Raw genomic sequence first — 20,736 nt, 5'->3', positions numbered from 1 at the left:
TTCTAATGAAAGCAAGAAATAATTTTTAGAGACTGAACCGAATTAAAAATTAAAGGCTTAATTAGTAAAATGGTCTTTTAAAGATATTTTTTGTTTCATATTGGTCCTTAAAGAAAAAAAAGACCGAATATGTCCAAAAAAGGTTCAAATAGGTCCCTTAAAGACATCTTCGTTAATCAGTCTGGTCCCTTAAAGACATCTCCGTTAATCAGTTTGGTCATCGAAAAAATGGACGGAAATGACCAAACTGATTAACAGAGATGTCTTTAAGGGACCTATTCAGACATTTTTTTTAAGGGACCTATTCGCATCTTTTTTTTCTTTAAGGGACCTATTCGGATCTTTTTTTCTTTAAGGGACTAATGTGAAACCAAAAATATCTTTAAGGGACTATTTTACTGATTAAGCCAAAATTAAATTACTAAATTTCATTGTAAAAAATAAACAAATTGTTAAATTATTCACAAATGATTTTGAGAGACTAAATTAATGACGAAAAATGTTGTCGCTAATGAGTTTGTAACTTTAATACTTAATTTTGATTGCGAATATCTTTAATTGTGTATTTGTGTATTAGTAAAAATTATAAAAATTTGATATTTTGAAAATACTCGTCGAAACAAATCAAACAAGATCTTATATGATAATATTTACATTTATACATTTTTAGAAAAATACTGTGAAAACAAGACATATGAATAATAAATTTAGTAAAATGGGACGGAGGAGTACTTAATTGTAAAAAAAAAAAAAAGAAAAAAACCTCAAATACTTGTTTGCGAACAAATATTGCAAAATTGTTTTGTTTCCTTTCCAATTCCTCTAATTTTCAATCTCAATTTCAAATTCCCCTAAATTTCATCTCACAACAGCAAACTCGCTCAAAAAAGCAAAAGCAAAGCTTCAATCTGAATCTGATTATAATTCCCTCAATTCCGATTTTAGATGATCCAAAAACCCTAGATAACATCACAAACCCTCGATTCCAAGTACATCGAGTCACCAAGTACATCTGAATCTGATTACCAAGTACATCGAGTCACGAGAAATTCTCTCAAGAGTCACAATTCCGAAAACCCTAGATACCATCACAAACCCTCGATTCCATCTCATTCTCACTACGTACATCGAGTCACCAGAAATTCCGTTCCGTCTCCATTCAGCCGAGACGTAAATCGGATCTTGCGATCTCATGCTCAACCTCCTTCAAGTTCGTTCCGAACCTCAGAATAGCGCTGGTACCCCTCTCTCTCTCTCTCATCACTTTTCTTTTTCATTTGCCCTAATTTTCTTAATAATCAACGAAATTGTTGTATATTTATAATAGTTAGGGTTTATTGTTCGTAATCCTATATAGTAGATTTATTGCAGATATAGTAGTTAATTTTTGTTGATGATTTTATTTTCAATTGATCTGATACAATTGGACAGAGTCATCCCACTGATACAAATTTTATTTTTGTTGATTATTTTTCTTTATTAGATTTTTTTTTTTTAATTTTTTTATTGAAGCTGTTTGAGGATAAATAAACGTATAATTAACTTGTTTATTCAACACAATGATAAGGTATGCTTTTGTTCCGTCACATTGAAATCTCTTTTGCTATTTTTTTTTGGATCGGCTGATTACAAGGTGTTCGGTTATGATCTTCGCAACACTAAAATCCCTTTGGTGTACATTGTCATGGAAAAGCTGTTGGCTATATAAAATTTATAGATGCACAAACAGTTGTGTCTGCTTCCACTGATAACTCTTTGAAGCTATGGGACCTAAAGAAAACTAGCTCAACTGAGTTGTCTTCTGATGCTTGTGACTTAACCTTTAGAGGTCATAGCAATGGAAAGTTTTGTTTTGCTATTAACGTTGCCTCACTTTTTGTTTCATTTTGCCTATTCTAATTGTTTGTTTTTCGTCTTTCTTTTCCAGAATTTTGTTGGCTTATCTGTTTTGGATGGATACCATTGCATGTGGTTCAGAATCTACTGAGGTATACTTTTTAATTTATTGCAATCATGGTTTTATGATAAGCTGATTGTGCCATTAGACTAGCAAACTATAGTCGCATCGTACGCTACTTGTAGCAAAAGAAATTATTTTCTCATAAATTTTTGCTAGTATTTGGATGCCTCATTGACTGTAAAAAAACATTATGAACTCTTTACTCATAATGTAAAAGTTGCCTGATGCATTCGATGCGATATCGATATGAATTGAATTTGATTCATTCATAACATAAGGGATGGATTATTGGATGCCTCTATGACCCGAAAGGAATCGATGAATATTATTTGTTGTATAAATTGTTGCTAGTATTTGGATGTCTCGTTGACCCTAATGAAATATAATGAAATCTTTACTCATAATGTAAAAGTGACATGAATTGAATTTGATTCATTCATGATATTATGGATGGATTATCGGATGTTTCGATGACCTGAACCGAATCACGGATATTATTTATTCCATATAAAATGTTGTTGGTATTTGGATGCCTTGTTGACCCTAATGAAACATTATGAACACTTTCTTCATAATGTAAAAGTTGTTTGATGCCTTCGATGTGGTATTGATGTGAATTGAATTTTATTCATTCATAATATAAGGATGGATTCTGAATTTCTGCCGTGAGATGGATTATTGGATGTCTCGATGACCCGAAATGAAGCATGGATATTATATACTATTTATTCCATAAAATGTTGTTGGTATTTGGATGCTTCGTTGACCCTAATGAAACATTATGAACACTTTCTTCATAATGTAAAAGTTGTTTGATGCCTTTGATGTGGTATTGATGTGAATTAAATTTTATTCATTCTGAATTTTATGAATTCTGAATTCATGGATGCTTTGATGAACTTAAAGAAAACATTGTTACACTCGTAATTGAGAATTGTCGCTTGAGATAGAACATGAGATGTCTCAGATGATTTGAAATGAATCATTTATATTATGTGTTCCATGAATTTTGAAATGTTGGTATGCCTCATTGACCTAAAGGAAACATGAATATCTTACACATAATGTAAAAGTTGGATGCTGATGTAAATGAGATATTGATATGAAATTTGATTCATAGTATAAGAGATGAATTTGTTGTGTGTTTTATGACCTGGATTGAATGTAATTCTAAAATGTAAATTGCCACTAAAAAATGAAATGTGGGATGCTTCGATGACCCGAAAGGAACCCTGAATATTATCTGTTCCATGAATGAAGTTGTGAGATGCTTCCTTGATCCTAAAAGAAATATTATGAACATTTTACTCATAACTCATAACTCATAATTTAAAAGTATTATTGTTGTATAAATTTGGCAAGTGAAGGGATGCCTTATTGACCCTTAGGAATGATATTTATTGTGTTTTTATGAAAATGAATTCTAGTATTAGAGTTGCCGATATATTACGGAACATGATCATAAGTTTTGTAATTGTTGGTTACCTTGATTACCTAAAAGGAATCAATATAATTTATTTCTTCCATGATCCTATATGAATATTATGAACTTTTTGTTCTATAAGTTGGATGATGCCTTAAATATGATATTGGTATGAGTATGAATTTGTATTTATAATATAAGCAATGATATATTTTATAAGTTTGAATGCAATACTATAATGTGAATGACCACTGAGAAACATAATTTGCTCCATTTATAGTTTTGTAATTGTTGGAAGTTTCGATGACTGAGAAGGAATCCAAGAATTATTGGTTCAATTAATTTCGTAAGTGTCGGCTATGTAGACGGCCCTCTAAAAGAAGCATTGTGAACATTTTACTCAAAAGTCGGATAATGACTAGATATGAATTTTTATTCATCATGTAATATATAATATCTATTGTAAGCTTTTATGATTCTAAACACAATTCTTGACTGTGATGGGGATCATATTCCATGATATTAAAAAAAGGTGGTATATAAGGAGCCTAATAACCCTGATTTGATTGCAGGAATCAATGGATGTTTTTTGCTTCTTGAGTTTTGTAAGTATTGGGATGCCTTCATGACCATTTAAGAAACTGCTCCGTGAACATTTTATTCATAATGGGAAAGCTTGATGACAACTAAACATTAGTTTGAATATTAATTTTTAATCATCACAATATTAAGAATGATATATTGTGTTTTTATGACTCTAAATGCAATTATGTATTGTGAATTGCCATTCTGAGATACAATATCTTTTCTTAATCTAACTATGGGGTGGTATGCATGAGTTTAATAACCCCAACTTCAACTGAAAGATGAACATACTTTGCTCAATGATTTTTTTGAATAGCGAAATGTGTTGATGACCCTAAAATCTTAGATGAAGCCTTAGTTTGATAGTTGAAGGATGACAATAATCCACTTTAATATGGATATGTGTTCATAATATAAAGGATGATATCTATTATACGCTTATAAACTTTAGTATCTAAATGCAACTACTATATAAAGAAATTGTGCAAATACAATGTTACGAAGTGTGTTGGATTACCCTATGAACTGATATACTTATGTTGTAAAGGATGCCTGATCTGCATTTGGAGATCAATGCAGGAAATTCTCATAACTATGATGGCTTAGAGGTTGAGGATCTCTATTACTACGAATATAATTGTCCGGGGAAAATGAGGACAATAAGGAGGATAACACTGAAAAAGGTTGCTAGCCTTTCTGCCCCAAAGTAACACAATATGAATTTGTAGGTAAGAAGATATCATACTTGTCATACCCCAATTTTTGACCTAAGATCCCACCTCATATTCTCATCTTTGCATTTCATGCATCGCTAACAAAAATCCAAAAAAATGTCGATTTGTTTATTATTAAAAAAATCTAAGAAAGTGTTAACTTAAGTCAAATATTTTTATTACTATTTTCTCTCCTTTTATTATTATATTTAACTTATTATAAAAAATAAATAAAAATTGAAAAAAGAAGAAGCAGCGTATTTGCTGCATTCTTCCTAATCCTCCACCCTTTTCATTTTACTTATTATTATTATTATTATTATTATTATTATTATTATTATTATTAAAGTCAAAGAAAAGAAAACTAAAAAACAGGAAAGAAGACCAGGAACAAGCAACAGCAGCAGCAACAGTGCTGCTTGCACCGCTGCACGCCCCTTTCTCTTTCTTTTTCTCTGTAGCAGCAACAGTAGAAGCAGTGCACGCCTCCTCCCCATGTTTTCAGCTTCCTTCTTTTCATAACTGCTTTCACAAAAATCAAGTTTAACTTTCACCAATTCTACACTCTAAGCAAAAGTTGAGCCTCATCTTTCCCTTTAACTCTGCAAATCCACTTCTTTGGCCAAAACAAACAAAAATCCAGTTTATAATTTTATCCCTTGGACAAAGATTGATCAATTGGTCTATAAATATAGAACCAGAAATCAATCAGAGGGGAGGGCAAATTGAAAACAAAATTGGGAGGAGGAAAATTGAAGAAAAAAACAAGAGAAACACAGAAAATTGGGGGGAGTGAATTTGAAAACAAAAACAGAGGAGGTGGAAGAGAAAAACCAGCAAAATGTAGAGTGTAAACACATCACCACCATCTTTCACTCACAAACACCAGCACTGTAACAACACAACACCATCTCAATTTCCTTCAACCCCACCAACCATCTTCCACCACCACTATAAAACCTCCATCACCATTCCAACGCAATCACCTTCAAAACACCATCCCTTTTAACCACAATAATCATCAAACCATCACCAACATTTTTTCGTCAAATAAACTCACCATAACCATCACAACCAGTAAACAAAAATCATAAACAGAACAAGAAAGGAGAAAGAAAGCTTCGCCGCAACTACAGCTGAAAATCACCACCGCGCTGCAGCCTCGCCACCGGAACCCAATCTCGCCGTCGTAGACAACATTGCTGATCGTTTCCATCTCGCCGCCGTTCACTCCCTCTCTCGCGGTCGCGGCCACTCACTCTTGCGGTTTGCTATTTTTTCTCTCACTTTCTCACGCGTGCGTGTGTTTATGTTTCTCTGCAGAAATTGTTTTGTTGTTATAAGTCCCTCTTTTATTTTTATTTTTATTTTATTTTAATTTAGTTTATTACTTGGGTCCCAAGCCCATTTATTTGCATTCCCATGTATTTACACCTTTTATTATGCTAATAACAACTCAAAAAATATAAAAGTGTCAAAAACATAAAAATACAAAAACTGTTATGAATAATATGTGATGAATGCCCATTATGGTGTAGGTTTTCTTGTCCCCTACATATGTCCTATAAATAGCACTCTCATTTTCATGTAAAGACACACAAGAAAGAAATACTACAACTTACTTTCCTCTTACTCTCTACTTATTTTCTTGCTCTTTTAACTTTGTTTTACAACACGTTATCAGCACGAACGCTCTAGCCAACTGAGGTAAGCATATAACGAAATATTGAACATATATTTTTTAAATTTTATGTTTACATTTTTATATAGCATTATTTTGTTTATACCTTTTGAATTCCAGAAGAATTCAATATGTATGCATGCATCCTCGAAGGATTGCACATTTTTATATATCATTATTTTTATTCAACTTGAATTCCAGAAGAATTCAATATATATGCATCCCTGAAGGATTGCACCAATATATTCATCTTACGTTATAATATATGTTATACAGTTCCCGAAGAACTCAATGTTATATGCATCCCTGAAGGATTGCATAAATGAATATTTTTACACTATAACGTTATACAGTTCTTGAAGAACTTCCTATGAATTATTTTTATGAATTCCGGAAGAATTCAATAAACTCGCATCCCTGAAGGATAGCTTTATTTTTTTTAAGTCTTAGCAATTATATTTTTTTTTTGATTTATTTATTTAATGTTATAATAATAAATAATTAACCAATATCATGTGTTTAGAATACTTAATGAAAATTGCTCATGACCTATACATTACATATCATGTTGTTAATCAATAATTTGAATTTGGTTTACGTATCATATTGATTCTTATTACGTTCCTTCATATATACCTATTTATATATTGTTGATGTTATGAATAATATGTAATGAATGTCCATTATGTGGTAGGTTTTCTTGTCCCCTAGTGTGTCCTATAAATGACACTCTTATTTCCATGTAAACACACACTTGTGAATAAGTTTATTCCTTTCTCTTATCCCTTTCTCTTCTTCCTCTCTATTCTTCCATATTATTGTTCATGCTTAAAAATAGTTTATAACACGTTATCAGCACGATAGTCTCTCCCATTTCAAGAAAGGTATAGCAACAATGGGAAGTGACAATTTTATTTTATCTATGATTTTTTTTATTCTATTTTTTCAGATTTTTTTTCTTCTCGTTTTTTTTAATTCACAAACCTACGATCCAGAAGTATCGTGGTGATATATGAATCCTGTAGATTCATAGTGTGATGAAACTTTAAAATATGAATCCTGAAGATTCATAGTATGATGAAATTTTAAAATATGAATCCTGAAGATTCATAAGCATACACTTATAAAAGTACCGTAAAATATCTTTTAAAATATGAATCCCGAAGATTCATAGATATAAGTAAAATCAATATCTTGTTAATCTTTTAGAAGAATTCAAAAACATCAATCCCTGAAGGATTGGATAAATAACTGATTTGATTTGTTATACAGTTCTTGAACAATTTAAGAATCAATTTTTATTCTCCATAATTCTAAAAAATTCATTACGGATACATCTATGAAGGATCGTACAATTAGATCTATTATATAGTTCTCAAAGAACTTAAAAATTCAAATTTTGTGCTCCATGAAATCTTGATGAATTCAATTGTGACACATCCCTGAAGGATGTAAAAAATAATAATATATTGATAAGATCTATTATAGAGGTTTTGAAGAACTTATGAATGATTCAATATATATGCATCTTAAAGGATTGTACAAATGATTATTTGTACATTATAAATATGTTATATAGTTCCTGAAGAACTTTAAAATTAAATCTATTTCTTTGTATTCATTATTATTATTATTATTATTATTATTATTATTGTTGTTGTTGTTGTTGTTGTTGTTAATTCATGTTCATGATCACGTTTTTTTTTATTTATATTGTTACATGTTGATGAGATTATGATAATCTTGTTGAATTCCAGAAGAATTTAACATTAAAGCATCCTCGAAGGATTGCTCAAATAATAAGATTTTTGTTGTTAGTAAATATCAATTTTGATATAGTTCCCGAAGAACTAAAGAAGAAAAAGCAGACATTGATATTGAAGCATCCCTGAAGGATTGCAAGAAAAATTTTTATATTATTGTTTTGAAGATTTGGGACATAGTTCTTGGAGAACTAAAGAGTTGCGCATCCCATAAGGATTGCTAAATGAATTAATTACTCTTAAACACTATAAAGATAAATTGTAATATAGTTCCAGAAAAACCAAAAGTTTAATATTAGAGCATCTTAGAAAAATTTGCTCTGAAGCATCTTGAAATGATTTTTCATAATCGTTATCTATAAATATTAAATGGTATATATAGTTCTCTATTATGCTCCTGAAGTAGCAAATTTGAGAAATAATTTTAAGAGTATGTTGAAAGATTAATCACATATTGCTTGCATATACCTTCGATGCATATTCTATATATATTTTTTCGATATATTATGCATTATTATACAATTAATTTTTTTTAAAAAAAAAAGAAATTATACAATTGATTTAAAATAATAGGATTGTGAAAGGTGTATATTGCTTTTAAATTCCCTCAATTATTTTATAGCAACAGTTACTATTTTTTTTAATTGATATATTTAGAAAAAAATTCTATACAAATTGATTGCTTCACTTTATCTTATTCTGGTGTACGTTTCACTTTTATATCAGAATTTAATTTAATTTTTTTTGTGCCTCAATTTATTGTATATTTTAATTTATTATTATAATATTGGATGATTGAGTTTTTGTAAAGACTAAAAACAATTTTGAGTGAGTTTATTTATATTAATTATTAATTAGTTCTAATTAATCATTAATTTGTATGAATTGGCTTTGAATAAGTTCGGTTACAAAATAAATTCCACATTGCCATAACTTTTTATAGCTACTATGAGTACCTATTAAAATTTCATAATTTTTATTTGTAATGTTAGTGTAATTAGTGTAAGATCGGTTACATAATTAGTGTAAGATTTATATGTTTCAGTTACAGTTTAACTTATACTCATAACATGACCTTTATTGATTTTAAATATTTTAATTTTAATTCTCCATAATTAAATAAAATGATAAGCCATTGGAACATAAGAAACCGTTTATTGTCTATTATTTTTATTCAATCATTTAATTGATAGTCTTCTATTTTTATACCCATTAAATAAATTGAAGAAATTAATGTTGCACAATGCAAAAATATGGCTCCGGAAGAGCTAATATATTTTTACATATGAAGGAAAAACAAGAACGCGTTGAGAATACATTATATTTTTCAAGTCTCCAAGAAATTTATTAAAACGAAGGAGACCTCGTATCTCAATATTACGAGACATGTTTTTTTAAAGAAAGTATCAACCTTTTGTCTCTAGTTTGGGAAATACTTATAATATTTGTGCAACTCAAACACATGTTCAAGTAAACCAGAAGTTTACAATTTAAATCATATATATTAAGTTTGTAATTGGCAAGATCGGATGGGTCATCCCGAATCTATTATGATGCGAAATATAAAATAATATTATATGTATTGAAGGGCCTGAAGTTTCTTCAATCTAATCATTTTTATGTGTTACTACTTCCCAAAAGAAGTTGATAAATTAAGTAAATGAGCATCTTTTATTTTTAGAATATACGAAAGGTGATATTTATAAATCAATACACCGATCATGATGTGAACCAATTAGAACTTTATAATTTTAATTTATGCAACAACGAAATGGTCACATGTGTGTTTGTTGTCAACTCACAACCAGAAGTTTGTGAGATTATTTTTACTAATTTGGTTAAGAGCCCATTTAATATTTAATTTTCTAGAAAGTATTTGATAAGTATCGAATGTCAATTAAAATAATATAGAACATCTCGTAGAATATGATAATACAAGAAGAAAAAATAATGGAATTGACGATCCATTCTCTAGACGTCTAAAGTTAATTACATGATCGATACTTATGAGATCAATACTTCAAGTTCTATTTTATATTTTGGGAACATTTAAATATATATGTTGAGATATTGATTCGCTCAAGCCAATATGTTATTATACAAAAGTCTTCCCCTTAACTTGCAATTAAGTTTAGTTTTATAATCTAATATTTTCATATAAGCATTTTTGGATGTGTTGGTATGTTCCGATTGCTCCAATATAATGCAATACGATGAATTATTAAAGAATATTGGGAAACTATATTTGATATGACTCTTCATCCCTTATAAATTATATTGAGCCAATAATTAGGGACTTGTTTATAACCCAGAAGGATAATTTTCAAGTGATGATGAATTAGTTTTCCCAATATTAGGGGGAGGGAATAAGCAGCTGAAAAATATGAACCAGAAGTTCAAATGAATCACTTGAAATAAATAATTATTATTATCTCATCTTGATCCTCATATAAAATAGATTGAACCAGATGTTCAAAAGATATATCATTTGCAAAGCCTATGAAATCAACTATCAGCTGCTAATGCTCCAATCAAAATAGATGTCCCTGTTGGACAATCTTATATTGCAAATGAATTTTAACCACCCTGTAGCGTGGTAGGTCAGTCGGTTCCAAAGATAAAAATCCTCAAATAAGAAAAGGAGCTAAAAACAAAGATGACCCAAGTGAGGATATGAAAATTCCAAAAGAACATTCGACATAATTGATTTTGCAGTTCAGAAGAACTTATCAGGTACCTGAAATTTATGAAAATAAAGAGATCTCGACGAATTATGTCATGAATGGAATACGATGAAACCGAAAGAAAATCAACGTTGACGATGATTATTTATATAATATAGCGCTATATATTACAAGAAATAATGAGGATCATGAATCAAAGTCTATTAAGGATTATAGACAATGAAATTATTGACTAAATAGATAGACGTGATTGATACAATATTAAAGTAGCTTTGCAAAGCGAAATATTCTTGGACTAGTAGTCCATTTCATCTGCAGATGGAAACAATTAGATATGAATAAGTTCTCAAGAAAAAAGAAAATAATGAAAATAAAATATTTAGAGTTTGAATGGTTATTCAAGTATATCGATAAATGTCTATCATTGATTTTCAAGAAGCATATTCACCTAAAGTGAATTCCAAAACTTCTTTGTAATTAATTAAGTTGAGTAGCATATGAAATACTCAATTTATGTGAAATATGTGTTTTAACGTATTTGATTGGTTCACTTGATAATGATGATTATATGAAAATCCTAAAAGGATTTAATTTTCGTAAGACACATATATATTGGAGAGATGACTTTATAAACATGAATAACTCTCCTTATATACTCGGGCAACATCTATATGCATGTTGTATAATATTCTTGTTGAATATTTCCAAGTGAGAAATATGAAAATGACAATTTGTACATTTTAAGAAAATATTTGGCAATAAATTTGATATATTTAAGATTTATATCGATGATAAAAATATGATCAAGAGACTCCTGAAGAGCTTGAGATATTGTCATTTCTTACAAAATAAGTATTTGAAGAATGCTTCGTGAATCATGAACCTTATATAAAACATGATTCTATATGAAATTGTTGTAAGTTCATCAATAGTGAATTACTAATTGGTCCTGAAGTACCATATATCAAATGCTAATATATTTGTTGAGAAATATCATTTACTATAAATATTATCAGAACTCCTGAAGAGCTTCTGAAATTCGTAGATTAAAGAAATATGTTGAATGCACAAAGTTTATTTGGAATCACAAATTTATAGTAAAATTATATAGCAAAAGTATTAGAACAGTTTGACATGGACAAATCTGTTGTGTACTAAAATGGTTGTGATGTCATTTGATCTGAGCAAAGATCGTGTAATGCATCTAGAAAATGATGAACAATTTGAATTGGTCCTGAAGTACCATATCTTAATTCAATTAAAGACACTGATATATTTTACTATATATAGTTATAGTTATACATGTCGTGATATTTTATTCAGCTAACACAGATATTGGAACAAAGTCAAGCATAATATTTATACCTTAAAGAAACATCAATATCATCCAATCGTGTGAAGATTTCAGCACTACATCAAGCAAGTTGAGAAGACGTTTTTGTCGAGGTCTGTAATTCAACACATACAATAAACTTGATGTTTTTATTACAAAAGGATGGTTCATGCAACAATTCAATATGAAGATAATATCGGACTCACTGCTAATTTGGAGAAGAACATAATAAAGAAGATATGACAGATCTTTCTACAAAGTCAACTTCAAGTAAAGCTTTTGATCAACTAGTACTGGAGATTATTTGGTTTTTCATCTCATGTATAATTTGTCTTTATGAGGGGGAGACACAAATATTTACTGCACTCTTTTTCCCTTCACCATGGTTTTATCCCACTGGGTTTTCCTGGTAAGGTTTTTAATGAGGCAGTTCACACATAAATGATGATGTACTCTTTTCCTTCACTTGATTTTTTTTTTTTTTTTTTAGAGAAAGAATATCCTTCATGGACATTCAAGGGGGAGTGTTATGAATAATATGTAATGAATGTCCATTATGTGGTAGGTTTTCTTGTCCCCTAGTGTGTCCTATAAATGACACTCTTATTTCCATGTAAACACACACTTGTGAATAAGTTTATTCCTTTCTCTTATCCCTTTCTCTTCTTCCTCTCTATTCTTCCATATTATTGTTCATGCTTAGAAATAGTTTATAACAGTTGATAATTTTTTTAAAATTCAGTACGTTACTTAAACATGTAATCATATGCCTATTAAACATGTTGATAATTTTTCAATACGTTACTTATACATTATTGCTCAAATATATGCCTATTTATTTCCTGAACGTTACTTATAAAGACATTATATCATATAACTATGAAGCAAAATTTTAATTATTTTAAAGGTTATGGTAAGTGACCTATAATTTAAACAATATAATATATCATAATAATATGCATACAGGGGCGGAGCCCTTCATGGGCTGGACAGGGCCATGGCCCGCCCCAGAATTTTTTTTCTTTTTCATAGGTATACTATTTAGCGGCGGTTATAAATCCCCGCTAAATAGTCTGTGTAGTTTGTTATATTTTGTTTTGCGGGGGTTTCAAACCAAAATCCAGTATTCTTTAACAGGTTTTCATTTTGCGGGGGTTTCCAACCCCCGCTTTTGTTACGTCCCAGAATTCAAATGATTCAAACATACTTTTTAATTTATTTTTTTAAGCATCCCTTCTAATGTTTTATTGTTTAATAATTTATAGATGTCTTAAAATGTGTAATTTATTTGGTCGAAGTATTCAAGTATATTTTTTTGGAGAAAAAAGTACTCAAATTTTTATTTAAAATAGAGTTTGTGTATAAAAATTCATGTTTGATCAATCTTTTGTTAAAAAAATTTAAATTTTTGTTAGAGAGATGCATATAATATTATAAACATAAATACAAAAACTAATTAAAAAGTATGAAGTTTACACATTTGACATAAAATATATTTCATAATATATTTTTAAAATTTATTTAATAAACATGTTAATGGTCCACCTTTTGACTATTTTTGAGATATCCATACTAGACAGACTCTCAATATGATATGTCTTTTTTTTAGTAATTTCTTTTGCATATTCAATTTATATTTGTAGCGGCCCGCCCCAATTTTTTGGGCTAGCTCCGCCATTGTATGCATAGACGATTCTTTAAGAAATTTTATTTAAACTATGCTTACCTAATTTACTTAATTTTATTTGATGATAGTATTAAGAATGGCAAATCTTTCAAAACTTGAGTTTGAGGCCCTTGATATTACTGGAAAAAACTATTTACCTTGGGCTTTGGACGTTGAAATCCATTTGGATGCGGAAGGTAATGGTGACACGATCAAAGAAGGAAATAATACATCAGCTCAACAAAAGGCAAAAGCCATGATATTCCTTGGTCACCATCTCCATGGGGATCTCAAAATTGAATATCTCACTGTAAAAGATCCACTTGACCTATGGAATAGTTTAAAGGAAAGATATGACCATCAAAAGACTATAATTCTTCCAAAAGCTCGTTACGAGTGGTTGCACCTACGCTTACAAGATTATAAAACTGTAACGGCGTATAATTCTGCGGTATGCCGCATCACTTCTCTATTGAAATTATGTGGAGAAAATGTAAGTGATCAAGATATGCTAGAAAAAACTTTCTCCACATTCCATGCTTCCAATGTGCTATTGCAGCAACAATATAGAGAAAGGGGTTTTACAAAATACTCTGACTTAATTGCTTGTCTTTTGCTAGCTGAACAAAACAACGAACTTCTAATGAAAAACCATGAAGTTCGACCTACTGGTGCCGCTGCATTCCCAGAAGTGAATGTAGCAACACATGATCACTATGGACAAACTCATGGTCGAGGTCGCGGTCGCGGTCACGGTATTGAATACCTTTGTATCACAAAACGTGATTTAAATAAAATATCTTTATTGGAAAAATTACCCGCCTTCTCATGTGGTTTGTACTACACTTATATTAGTACAATCGAAACACATATAACCGTAAACCAGAAGTTTGCGAATCATAATAAATTTGTTGTTTGGCACGACCGGTTGGGTCATCCCGGATCTATAATGATGCGAAAAATAGTTGAAAATTCATGTGGTCATCAATTGAAGAACCACGAGATTCTTCAGTCCAACAAGTTTTCATGTACATCTTGTTCACAAGGGAAGTTAATAATTCGACCATCACCAATAAAAATTAGAAATGAGTCTATAAATTTTTTAGAACGGATACATGGTGATATTTGTGGGCCAATACACCCACCATGTGGACCATTTAGATATTTTATGATTTTAATTGATGCATCAACCAGATGGTCACATGTTTGTTTGTTGTCAACTCGTAACCAGGCGTTTGCGAGATTGCTAGCTCAACTAATTCGAATAAGAGCTCACTTCCCTGATTACCCCATCAAGAGAATACGTCTTGATAATGCTGCTGAATTTTCATCTCAAGCATTTAATGATTATTGTATGTCCATTGGAATTGAAATTGAGCATCCTGTAGCACATGTTCATACACAAAATGGACTTGCAGAATCTTTTATTAAGCGTATAAAATTAATTGCAAGGCCACTTCTCATGAGAAGCAAACTTCCAATATCCACTTGGGGACATGCAATTCTACATGCTGCAACATTAATTCGCATCAGGCCAACTAGTTATCATAACTCTTCCCCTTTAAAATTAGTTTTTGGTCAAGAACCTAATATTTCTCATATAAGAATTTTCGGATGTGCGGTATATGTTCCAATTTCTCAACCACACCGCACTAAGATGGGTCCTCAAAGAAAGTTGGGAATATATATTGGATATGAATCTCCATCTATTATAAAGTATCTTGAACCAACAACAGGAGATTTATTTACAGCTCGATTTGCTGATTGCCATTTTGATGAATCAAATTTCCCAACTTTAGGGGGAGATAACATGCAGTTGGGAAAAGAGATCAGTTGGAATGAATTATCACTGTCTCATCTTGATCCTCGAACTAAACAATGTGAACTAGAAGTTCAAAAGATAATTCATTTACAAAGCTTAGCAAATCAATTACGAAATGCATTTACTGATCCTAAAGGTGTAACTAAATCTTATATACCAGCTGCTAATGCTCCAATAAAAATAGATATCCCTGTTGGAAAATCTATTATTGCAAACGAGTCTCAACCGCGCTTGAAGCGTGGTAGACCAGTCGGTTCAAAAGATAAAAATCCTCGAATAAAAAAAGGAGCTAAAAATAAAGATGACCCAAGTGAGGATATAGAAGCTCTAAAAGAGCCTTCAGACATGATTAATATTTCAGCTCTAGAAGAGACTGATCAGGTACCTGAAAATCATGAAAATAAAGAGATCTCGATAAATTATGTCACAAATGGAATACAATGGAACCGACATAAAGTCAACGTTGATGATGTTTTTGCATATAATATAGCGCTAAATGTGATAAATGATAACGAGGATCATGAACCAAAGTCTATTAAAGATTGTAGACAAAGTGAGAATTGGCCAAAATGGAAAGATGCAATTGAAGCGGAATTAAACTCTCTTTCCAAGAGAAATGTGTTTGGACCTGTAGTCCGAACACCTGAAGGTGTGAAACCAGTCGGATACAAATGGATTTTTGTGCGAAAGCGAAATGAGAATGGTGAAATTGCGAGATACAAAGCAAGACTCGTCACTCAAGGATTCTCTCAGAGACCTGGGATTGATTTTAATGAGACATATTCGCCTGTAGTTGATGCAACTACTTTTCGCTATTTAATTAGCCTTGTAACACATGAAGGGCTAAACCTGCACATGATGGATGTCGTTACAGCTTATTTATATGGCTCGCTTGATAGTAATATTTACATGAAACTCCCTGAAGGATTTAATTTGCCTGATGAATATAGTTCAGGATCTCGAGAAAACTACTCCATCAAATTGAACAAGTCCCTTTATGGACTAAAACAATCAGGACGTATGTGGTATAATCGTCTCAGTGAATATTTACTAAAAGAGGGGTTTAAAAATGATTCCATTTGTCCATGTATTTTCATGAAAAGATCGGGAAATGAATTTGCTATAATTGCAGTCTATGTTGATGACATAAATATTATTGGAACTCCCGAGGAACTTCCAAAAGCCATAAATTGCTTAAAGAAAGAATTCGAGATGAAAGACTTGGGAAAAACAAAGTTTTGTCTCGGATTACAAATTGAGCATTTGAATAATGGAATTCTTGTGCATCAAGAAGCTTACATAGCAAAAATGCTAAAACGATTCTATATGGACAAATCACATCCTTTGTCTACTCCAATGGTGGTTAGATCACTTGATGTGAAGAAAGATCCTTTCAGACCTCGAGAAGAGGATGAAGAACTACTTGGTCCTGAAGTACCATATCTCAGTGCAATTGGAGCATTGATGTACCTTGCTAATTATATACGTCCTGATATATCATTTTCTGTCAATCTATTGTCAAGGTATAGTTCTTCACCTACAAAAAGACATTGGCACGGAGTCAAACATATACTTCGTTACCTTAGAGGTACAATGGATATGGGTTTATTTTACCCCAAAGTATCCAAACTAGAATTAATTGGTTATGCAGATGCAGGTTATTTGTCGGATCCTCACAATGGTAAATCGCAAACAGGTTACTTATTTACAAGTGGAGATACAACCATTTCATGGAGATCTGTGAAACAAACCATAACAGCAACATCATCAAACAATGCAGAACTTTTAGCACTTCATGAGGCAAGCAGAGAATGTGTTTGGTTAAGATCCTTGATTCAACTTATACAAAAGAATTGTGGCTTATCTTCCGGAAGAATGAGCGCAACCATCATTTATGAAGATAACACTGCCTGCATTGCTCAATTAAAGGAGGGATATATCAAAGGAGACCGAACAAAACATATTTCTCCAAAATTCTTTTTTACACACGATCTTCAGAAAAGTGGTGATATAAACATTCAACAAATTCGTTCGCGTGACAATCTTGCAGACCTTTTCACGAAGTCACTCCCAAGTAAAGTTTTTGAGAAACTAGTAAAGAAGATTGGTCTTCGTCGTAGCAGAGATAATTGTCTAGAAGAGGGGGAGAAATAACTATATCTTGTAATTTTCTCAAAAGGATATTGTACTCTTTTTCCTTCACTAGAATTTTTTCCCACTGGGTTTTTACTAGTAAGGTTTTAACGAGGCATATCCTTAATGGACATTCAAGGGGGAGTGTTATGAATAATATGTGATGAATGCCCATTATGGTGTAGGTTTTCTTGTCCCCTACATATGTCCTATAAATAGCACTCTCATTTTCATGTAAAGACACACAAGAAAGAAATACTACAACTTACTTTCCTCTTACTCTCTACATATTTTCTTGCTCTTTTAACTTTGTTTTACAACAAACATCATTTTTTTTAGTTTCTTTTCTTTTTAATTAAATGAAAAAAATACAAAAATACCCCTTTGTTATTTTAATTTAATTTTGCCCAAGTCCAAGGAAAGAGATTATCTTGTTGACTTTATGTCATTTTGTGATTCATGCATGTTTACTTGTTTATCTTTGTTCTTTACTTTCAAAACACAAAACCCTAAACATTCAAAAACTTAATCTTAAAAAAAAATCCCTTTAAGAAACCTTGACTTTCGTCAAGAGATTTTCAACTCTTTTTTCAAATAAATGCTTTAACACACTTAAGCATATCCAAACATTTTCAAAAGACTAAAAAATACAAAACCTCATTCAAACCTTTTTGCCATTTGACTTTTGACTTTAAAAACTCTTTTCTCAAAGAGTTTAGACATGAGTCATCTATGGTTGAAAACTCAAATTCCCCGTAACATTTAATCAAAAGATATTGATTCTTTTCCACCTAGGAGAGTTAGTGGCATACTTGTTGATTTGATATCCAAGTTGGAGCCCTTCCCTGTTGTGAAGCAAAGATCTATCGTCATCATGTTTGTGGTGGATTAAAGGAGTTTTAACTTAAGATGACAACTTGTCTCTTCTCCTAAAAACAATCAAACAAACCACTTTATTATTTTTACCCCGAACTACGAGGTTTTGATCCTTCATTGGTACGTAGACATGAGACTTTGACGTCTTTCCAAATCAAAAATTAATAAAAAGATATTTCTTTTCTCACCTCCCCAATCATTTACAAGCAAACAATTTTAGCCAAAAACATATATATTACAAGAGGTTCCTATAAAGTACTATAGATGCTTAGGGTGCTAATACCTTCCCTTTGCATAATCAACCCCCGTACCTTGATCTCTTATTGCATTGCTTATTGCTTTATTGCTTCTTTAGCTTTGCATGTTTATTTGTGGGTTTTATTCGATATTTTCCCCTTCCCTTGGATAAATTAAAGTTCGGTGGTGACTTCTTATTTTGCGAGTCAAAGTCTAATCAATAGCTTTGATCTCCGAAAATCACCGCGACAATACTTTCACTTTCAATGTTGGGGGGTATTCAATTCTGCTTTTAGGGAGACTGGAAAAAGGTTTCTAGCCTTTCTTCCCCAAATCTTTGTAACTAAGCATGTTGTCTACTGTTGGTATTTCCCTTGATATTTGATTTGATAACACTGTCCTTGTTATACTTCATTCATTTGCTTTTCTATTTATATTCAATACTTGAAAGTATTATTGTTTATAAGGTTGATATGGACGTGTTTAGTTCCACACTGCGCTGCCCAAATTGTTGAATGCATGATTTAAATAAGTTTAATCTTTTCTGCTAATGATTGAAAAGAGAGTTCTTGTTGAGTCTACAAGTGATAACATTGCCATAAGATTTACATTCATAGTAGTTAGTCAAACTTTTAGATTTATTAATGAGACCACTGGCCGTGAGATTTAAAGAGTCTGTAGAGGGAAAACTGATGTTTTGGTTGCATGATAAGAATTGGGGGGAAGAATAACAGATGCACGAAACTTTGTCAAGGAGATAAAGCCATATATCAAAGGTTTTGATTTGTTTACTATGCATGTGTTAGGCTGTAAGTGAATGTAGAAATAAGTTTTAATTTTTATTTTTTCCAACTCTTATCATGGAGATAAACCATATATCAAGGTTTCTACTACTTTTTTTCATGTATGGTGTAGAACCAGTTGAAGTACAGTTCTGGATATGGATGAAAGGCATCTGATTTTACCATATATCAAGGTTAGCTATTGCTATTTTAGTGTGTTTAAATTTTATAATTAGAGATGAAAGGCATCTGATTTTACCATCCTCCTCTCCACGACTTCCCTTTCTCTCCTTTTCGCACCTGACCACTACTAACCTCCGGTGTGACAAAAGGTTGTGTCCTCTCGTGATGTGAGCTTTGACTGCCGACGAAGCAATGACGGCTCTTTCTTTGGAATTGTTCTTTCAGTAAATAGAAGTGTTGGTTTACTTTTAGATTTGAATCTTGATTTTAAGGAAGGAAAAGATTAAATGTGAGGAAGAAGGGATGAAGAAGATGGAGGGAAGAATGAATGAGGAAGAAGGGATTTTTTAAATAAAACAATTCTAATTTTCAATTGCAAAAAAAAGGTCTGTCAGATTGCAAAAAAAAAATCTTCATGGACGACTTGTACTTAACTAGGATGATAAGCATCTGTCTGCACGTGATTTAACGGAGAAACCCAAGATGTTTTGGAAAACAACAGGACGGTGGAGAATGATCTCTCTTGGTCGCGGGTTTTATGAGTTTCAGTTTGCCTCTTTTGAGGACATGCGTCTAGAATGGTCTATGGGAACCATCAACCTCAAATTTAATCCTTTATAATATTACATGTTTGATTGGTCCTTTGTCACCACTAAGAAAACTTTCCCCATCCCAAGCAAATATTTTTCTACAAATTGTGGGAAAAACTCTTAATATTTATCTTTGTTACATTCTATAATATTGTACTGCTTTTCAGCTAGGTATTTGGTATAGAACCAACTGAAAGTGAAGTTCTGTATATTTGTTCTTTTGTCTATAGTCCTTTATATAGCTAATTTTGTGTGTGTAAATATTATTATGCTATATTGTTGTGTGGATTTAAGATTAGAAGTTA

At 31.3% G+C, this 20,736-nt stretch overlaps 1 long non-coding RNA gene across 1 annotated transcript; it reads left to right on the top strand.

Moving 5' to 3' along the window:
- Nucleotides 1-793: 793 nt before the first annotated feature.
- Nucleotides 794-4,381, top strand: LOC123888509. The gene is made up of 3 exons (XR_006802141.1): nucleotides 794-1,238; nucleotides 1,928-1,988; nucleotides 3,956-4,381. It is a non-coding gene; the product is annotated as an uncharacterized LOC123888509 (long non-coding RNA).
- Nucleotides 4,382-20,736: the final 16,355 nt, after the last annotated feature.

This window comes from Trifolium pratense, linkage group LG6 (genome assembly GCF_020283565.1).
Source record: "Trifolium pratense cultivar HEN17-A07 linkage group LG6, ARS_RC_1.1, whole genome shotgun sequence".
Lineage (NCBI taxonomy): Eukaryota > Viridiplantae > Streptophyta > Magnoliopsida > Fabales > Fabaceae > Trifolium > Trifolium pratense.
Note: the sequence above shows the minus strand (reverse complement) of the source record. Positions and strands in the feature narration are given on the sequence as shown.